The sequence below is a fragment of the Cherax quadricarinatus genome, chromosome 11 (genome assembly GCF_038502225.1).
Source record: "Cherax quadricarinatus isolate ZL_2023a chromosome 11, ASM3850222v1, whole genome shotgun sequence".
In the NCBI taxonomy this organism is placed as follows: Eukaryota; Metazoa; Arthropoda; class Malacostraca; order Decapoda; family Parastacidae; genus Cherax; species Cherax quadricarinatus.
The window spans coordinates 11,770,100-11,777,964 of NC_091302.1; positions in this window are offsets into that span (position 1 = coordinate 11,770,100).

The window sequence follows — 7,865 nt, forward strand, 5'->3', positions numbered from 1 at the left end:
GTGTTACTAGATGACACAGTGCCGTATTACTAGATTACACAGTGCCGTATTACTAGATGACAGTGCCGTATTACTAGATGACACAGTGCCGTATTACTGGATGGCACAGTGCCGTATTACTGGATGGCACAGTGCCGTATTACTAGATGACACAGTGCCGTATTACTAGATGACACAGTGCCGTATTACTAGATGGCGCAGTGCCGTATTGCTAGATGGCACAGTGCCGTATTACTAGATGGCACAGTGCCGTATTACAAGATGGCAGAGTGCCGTATTACAAGATGGCAGAGTGCCGTATTACAAGATGGCAGAGTGCCGTATTACAAGATGGCAGAGTGCCGTATTACAAGATGGCAGAGTGCCGTATTACAAGATGGCAGAGTGCCATGGGTAATATGAATGCTAGTTATCCAAACATTCAAACTCTTAAAGGCATCTTCCTTCTTTACTGACGTCCAGAAGTAAACATCGGCTAAAAATAGTTATCCATTCCAGTGAACTTGTTACTAAAACAAGTGCTATGTTAGGATCCTTCACAGTGAACTCGTGAAACAAGTGCTATGTTAGGATCCTTCACAGTGAACTCGTGAAACAAGTGCTATGTTAGGATCCTTCACAGTGAACTCGTGAAACAAGTGCTATGTTAGGATCCTTCACAGTGAACTCGTGAAACATGTGCTATGTTAGGATCCTTCACAGTGAACTCGTGAAACATGTGCTATGTTAGGATCCTTCACAGTGAACTCGTGAAACAAGTGCTATGTTAGGATCCTTCACAGTGAACTCGTGAGACAAGTGCTATGTTAGGATCCTTCACAGTGAACTCGTGAAACAAGTGCTATGTTAGGATCCTTCACAGTGAACTCGTGAAACATGTGCTATGTTAGGATCCTTCACAGTGAACTCGTGAAACATGTGCTATGTTAGGATCCTTCACAGTGAACTCGTGAAACATGTGCTATGTTAGGATCCTTCACAGTGAACTCGTGAGACAAGTGCTATGTTAGGATCCTTCACAGTGAACTCGTGAGACAAGTGCTATGTTAGGATCCTTCACAGTGAACTCGTGAAACAAGTGCTATGTTAGGATCCTTCACAGTGAACTCGTGAAAAAAGTGCTATGTTAGGATCCTTCACAGTGAACTCGTGAAAAAAGTGCTATGTTAGGATCCTTCACAGTGGATTCGCGAAACAAGTACTATGTTAGGATCCTTCACAGTGAACTCGTGAAACAAGTGCTATGTTAGGATCCTTCACAGTGAACTCGTGAAAAAAGTGCTATGTTAGGATCCTTCACAGTGAACTCGTGAAAAAAGTGCTATGTTAGGATCCTTCACAGTGAACTCGTGAAACAAGTGCTATGTTAGGATCCTTCACAGTGGATTCGCGAAACAAGTACTATGTTAGGATCCTTCACAGTGGATTCGTGAAACAAGTGCTATGTTAGGATCCTTCACAGTGGACTCATGAAACAAGTGCTATGTTAGGATCCTTCACAGTGGACTCTCGAAACAAGTACTATGTTAGGATCCTTCACAGTGGACTCGTGAAACAAGTGCTATGTTAGGATCCTTCACAGTGGACACTCGAAACAAGTGCTATGTTAGGATCTTTCACAGTGGACTCATGAAACAAGTGTTAGGATCCTTCACAGTGGACTCGTGAAACAAGTGCTATGTTAGGATCCTTCACAGTGGACTCGTGAAACAAGTGCTATGTTAGGATCCTTCACAGTGGACACTCGAAACAAGTGCTATGTTAGGATCCTTCACAGTGGACTCACGAAACGAGTGCTATGTTATCCTTGTATATAAGAATAATTCGTGGAATTAATAAGAAATCTGAAAAACAAACTGCCTTAAAATCGCCCTGGAGAGTTCGACCTGCCACGGGTTGAACGGAAGATGGTAGTCTAGAGTATTGTATTAGGCGCAGTGTAGGTAGAAGCACGTTACCCCAGCAGATACACCAGCGTGAAGAATTACACTTGTGCAACATTTAGGAACCTTTATTGAGGAAACGTTTCGCCACACAGTGGCTTCTTCAGTCCTATACAAAGAAGAATGGTAGAGAAAGAGTATTAGTTTGAGGTAATCAGTGTGACTGTGCTTCCTCCTGCTTCACTTCACCTGACTACAGTATATAAGTAACTTCTACGACCATATACTGTACTTTCTTGAACATTGATGGACTGAGCGTATCGATTCCAGGCTAAGGGACTGATTACCTCACTCCTCCTTTCCACTGTTCTTTGTATTAGACTGATGAAACCATTTTATGGCGAAACGTTTCCTCAGAATTCCTAAATGTTAATAGGGCACAAGTGCAACTAATGCGACATTTTATTGTGACAACGTTTCGCTCTCCAGGAGCTTTGTCAACCCGTGGCATTAGTTGCACTTGCGTCCCTTTGCTTAACATATTGTCGGTAATTCTGCCAACATTCCCATATGCCACATAAGTGTCCCATTCTTCAACTTGTCGGTTTTCAGAACCACTTATCACACACAAGATACACCAGTGTGTTACTGGATTTCTCTGGAAAGTTTGCTTTGAACCAACAGACAACGTTAGTTTAATATGTTTATTATGCACCCCATACCCATCCTGTGGGCGGTAGTCAAAAGATTACAGAGGTACATAATGGGTCCAGGGACTGGGCCTCAAAGTTTTGATAGCTGAGCAAGTTACAGAGGTAATGAATTCACAATTTACAAAGGTAATGAACTCACAATTTACAAAGGTAATGAACTCCAGGTAGGTCTAGTCACAATCATGACAAGTTACAAAGGTATTTACAGATTACAGAGGCACACAATGGGTCCAGGGACCGGGCTCCAACGGCGCCCACCATTAACGAACACGTACCAGAACTGATCTTCACGAACAGTGAAGCACTAATCAGAGATTCAGCATTTTTAACTACAGTATAGGGGAGGAGTCACAACCTCACTGACGTGTGTAAATGCACGCAGAGAGCTCTAAAACAACAGCTAACGTGAAGGGCTGCTTACAGAGTTTAAGTTTAGCAATCAAAGAATTATCTATGAATAAGCAAAGGTAGAGGACTGTCAGATATCCCCCTGGTAACGTTTATGAGCAGTCTAAACCCACACGAGTGCATAGTCAAGCTGAATTCAACAGCATGAACATAACATGAGAAAGAAGGAACACTGCAACAGGTCTACTGACCCATGCGGAGCCATTGAAAGTGAACATAGAAGAATTTGTAGATGAATGGTTCAGAGAACCGACATGTTGATAAATTAGACACATGTGCAACTCTTGGGTATCTCAATAAAGATACCCAAGAGTTGCACATGTGTCTAATTTATGAACATAGAAGAATGTACAGGGGAGAAATGTTGCAAACCTGCTTTTAAAAAAACACGAGACTAGGTGATGATTAAGATACATGTGTAACACTTGAGTATCTTTATTGTTGAAACGTTTCGCCTGCACGGTAGGCTTCTTCAGTCACATACAGGGGTAGCAGATATAGTAATGAAATGAAGATGATGTAATCAGTCCATCAGCCTTGGAGAAATATTATTTGAAGTGGTCAGTCCCTCAGCCTGGAGAAAAGGATGAATTACCTTCGGTGAAAGATTAGAGAAGAAACTACAATATAAATAGCAGATGGAAGAACCACATAAAGAACAAAAAGAAAAAAAAAGCCATTTAAGAACTATCAAAAACCCTAAATATTTCTATACGTATACAAAATCCAAATGAAAAAAATTCTCCTAGAAGTGGACCACCGCTAACAACAAGCTCGTATAACGACCACCAAAAAAAATGAGTGAAATCTTAAAGGAGCAGCATGACTCAGTGTTGTTAGGTAAGACACAATGCTCTTCTCCAGACTGAGGGACTGACCACCTCAAAACTTTAAGGGTGATGGACTGATTACATCGTCTTTCAAGTCTCTTCTGCTTTTATCAACTTTTCTGTACTCGACTGAAGAAGCCTACTGTGTAGGCGAAACGTTTCGAAATAAAGATACCTAACTGTTGCATTTGTGTCTTACCTAACAACCTGTCGGTATTTTATACCATTTTAATATTCATGACTCAGTGTTCAACAGCGCACTGAACAACAAGGCAGTGGAGGCTGCACGTAGTTTTTCCATTACCTCTGCCCACCATGCTAATCAGATCTCTGACGCAAGCACAAATCCCTTACAATTCAAGGAGGAAATATAAAATATAATCGCGCATGCAGTACCTTGACCTGAAGTCTTGAATGTTACTATCTTGAGCACTTGATTTTTTTTTTTTTTAAATTTGCATTTTTGGTCACAGTGGTGGCTTATGCCGACCTTATGATGTATAGAAATATACCTAGTTGGATTAATTTTATTGTAGCCAGCTGGCCCAATGGTTAACGCACTGGCCTGTGAGTTTTACGTCTCACGTGCCATGGGTTCAGTTCCCACCCGTTCTGTGGGTAGCTTAGATGTGAAATCTCTGAATCCTTAAAACTGCAGCTAAGTTCCTCTTCACACAGAAGGCAGTAGAGCTCTGACAAGAAACTACAGATCACTGCTACTAACATTATACAGGATTTAGTAAGGATTTAGAGCAGGGAGATCATGCGTGTCAACTACTGGATCATTACGACAAATTTACTGAGGCTTTGGAAGACTCTTAAAATGCAGTCGTAGTCGACACGCATTTCATAAGACATTTGATCCTGGGGTGACTGTTCATACAACAAGCTCAGTAGATATGACAGGAAAAGCAGGCAAATGGATATTCAGTTTCTAAATAACAGAGCACAGAATATTAAGCAAACAAGGAAAATCTGTCAGTAGTAATGTGTACTGTATACCTAGCTAAAACCGTTACTTGCGAGTCACTGCCTCCCTGGCTATGACGTCACGAGTCCCTCTCATTTGAAAGACTGCCCCGGGCAGTAGTCACTCAGAGTTGAAGGCCGGAGCAGACACAGGCAAGTCATCCAACGTGTGTGTTTATTACTCCAAATCCACCACTGAACCCCCTACGACAAACCCAGTAAAACAAACATTGAGAAAGTCAGGAAAATGACAATGTATAATGAGAACTTTCAAAACAAGAGGAATAATCCAGTGATGAGGCTACTTGAAACACCTGTGCTCTCTCTAAGAGTACTGTTCAGTGTTGACGGCTCCATTCAGGGCAGGAAACATGACTAAGCTGGAGCAAATAAAGAACATTTACTACCTGCGTAGAACCAACAAAGTATTTAAATTAGAGAGAGAGTGCCAGAGAGAATTTGGAAGGTACTCCCTGGGGAGGAGGCGAGAGAAATACGTGATAATTTATACATGGAAGATACTGGAGGGCCACAGCTGCTAAACTTAATGTAGATACGTACTGCGCTGAGAGTAATGAAGGTGTGTTAAACACAACCAGCTCTTATTAAAAACCTCTCTCCCCTATGCAAAGTCCCCTCCCCAGCACCCCTCTCCATGTACATAAAATTACTAGATAACCCCCTCCACGTTTACAATCCCTCCCCAACCTTGTGATTAAACCTTCAAACTGAAAGTGTTTTACTTAAGAGCAATTTCTGTTACTTGAACGAACTTCTTCATAGTATTAAACGCAAAACTAGTCAGTTTTTACAATAACAGAACCTTCGCAGGTGGTGGTAGTTGTGTGTGTGTGTGTGTACGGTCACCTAAATATGGTTGCAGGTGTCGAGTCATAGCTTCTGGCCCCGCCTTTTCATTGGTCGCTACTGTGTCACTCACTCCCTGCTCTGTGAGCTTTATCATACATCTTCTTAAAACTATGTATGGATCCTACCACCACCACTCCACTTTCCGGACTATGTTCCACTGCCTGAGAACTGTGGCTGAAGAAATACTTCCTAACATCTCTGTGATTCATCTGAGTCTTCAACTGCCAATTGTGACCGCTTGTCGCTGTGTCCCATCTCTGGAATATCATCTCTCTCTCCACCTTGTCGATTCCTCTCAGTATTTTATATGTTATCATGTGTCCCCCCTGTTCTCCATTGTCGTCAGGTCGAGTTTCTTTAACCTCTCCTCAAAGGACATTCCCCTTAGCTCCGGGACTAGTTTCGTTGCAAACCTTTGCACTTTCTCCAATTTCCTTACGTGCTTGGCTAGGTGTGTGTGTACACTCGCCTAGTTGTACTCACCTAGTTGAGGTTGCAGGGGTCGAGTCCTAGCTCCTGGCCCCGCCTCTTCCCTGGTCGCTACTAGGTCACTCTCCCTGAACCGTGAGCTTTATCATACCTCTGCTTAAAGCTATGTATGGATCCTGCCTCCACTACATCGCTTCCCAAACTATTCCACTTCCTGACTACTCTGTGGCTGAAGAAATACTTCCTAACATCCCTGTGATTCATCTGTGTCTTCAATTTCCAACTGTGTCCCCTTGTTGCTGTGCCCCATCTCTGGAACATTCTGTCTTTGTCCACCTTGTCAATTCCTCTCAGTATTCTGTATGTCGTTATCATGTCCCCCCTATCACTTCTGTCCTCCAGTGTCGTCAGGCCGATTTCCCTTAAGTGTGTGTGTGTGTGTGTGTGTGTGTGTGTGTGTGTGTGTGTGTGTGTGTGTGTGTGTGTGTGTGTGTGTGTGTGTGTGCGCGTGCGTGTGTGTGTACTCACCTATTTGTACTCGCCTATTTGTGGTTGCAGGGGTCGAGTCTTAGCTCCTGGCCCCTCCTCTTCACCGGTTGCTACTGGGCCCTCTCTCTCCCCGCTCCATGAGCTTTATCAAACCTCGTCTTAAAACTGTGTATGGTTCCTGCCTCCACTACGTCATTTTCTAGGCTATTCCACTGCCTTACAACTCTATGACTGAAGAAATACTTCCTAATATCTCTCTGACTCATTTGTGTCTTCAACTTCCAATTGTGGCCTCTTGTTTCTGTGTCCCCTCCCTGGAACATCCTGTCTTTGTCCACCTTGTCTATTCCACGCAGTATTTTATATGTCGTTATCATGTCTCCCCTGACCCTCCTGTCCTCCAGTGTCGTCAGGCCGATTTCCCTTAATCTTTCTTCATAGGACATTCCCCTTAGCTCTGGAACTAACCTTGTGGCAAACCTTTGTACTTTCTCTAGTTTCTTGACGTGCTTTATCAAGTGCGGGTTCCAAACAGGTGCTGCATACTCCAGTATGGGCCTGACATACACGGTGTACAGTGTCTTGAACGATTCCTTACTAAGGTATTGGAATGCTGTTCTCAGGTTTGCCAGGCGCCCATATGCTGCAGCAGTTATCTGATTGATGTGTGCTTCCGGAGACATGCTCGGTGTTATACTCACCCCAAGATCTTTCTCCTTGAGTGAGGTTTGCAGTCTTTGGCCACCTAGCCTATACTCTGTCTGTGGTCTTCTGTGCCCTTTCCCTATCTTCATGACTTTGCATTTGGCAGGATTAAATTCGAGAAGCCATTTGCTGGACCAGATGTCCAGTCTGTCCAGGTCTCTTTGAAGTCCTGCCTGGTCCTCATCAGATTTAATTCTCCTCATTAACTTCACATCATCTGCAAACAGGGACACTTCTGAGTCTAACCCTTCCATCATGTCGTTCACATATACCAAAAATAGCACTGGTCCTAGGACCGACCCCTGTGGGACCCCGCTCGTCACAGGTGCCCACTGTGATACATCATTACGTACCATGACTCGTTGTTGCCTCCCTGTCAGGTATTCTCTGATCCATTGCAGTGCCCTTCCTGTTATATGCGCCTGATGCTCTAGCTTCTGCACTAATCTCTTGTGAGGAACTGTGTCAAAGGCCTTCTTGCAGTCCAAGAAGATGCAATCAACCCACCCCTCTCTCTCGTGTCTTACTTCTGTTATTTTATCATAAAACTCCAGAAGGTTTGTGACACA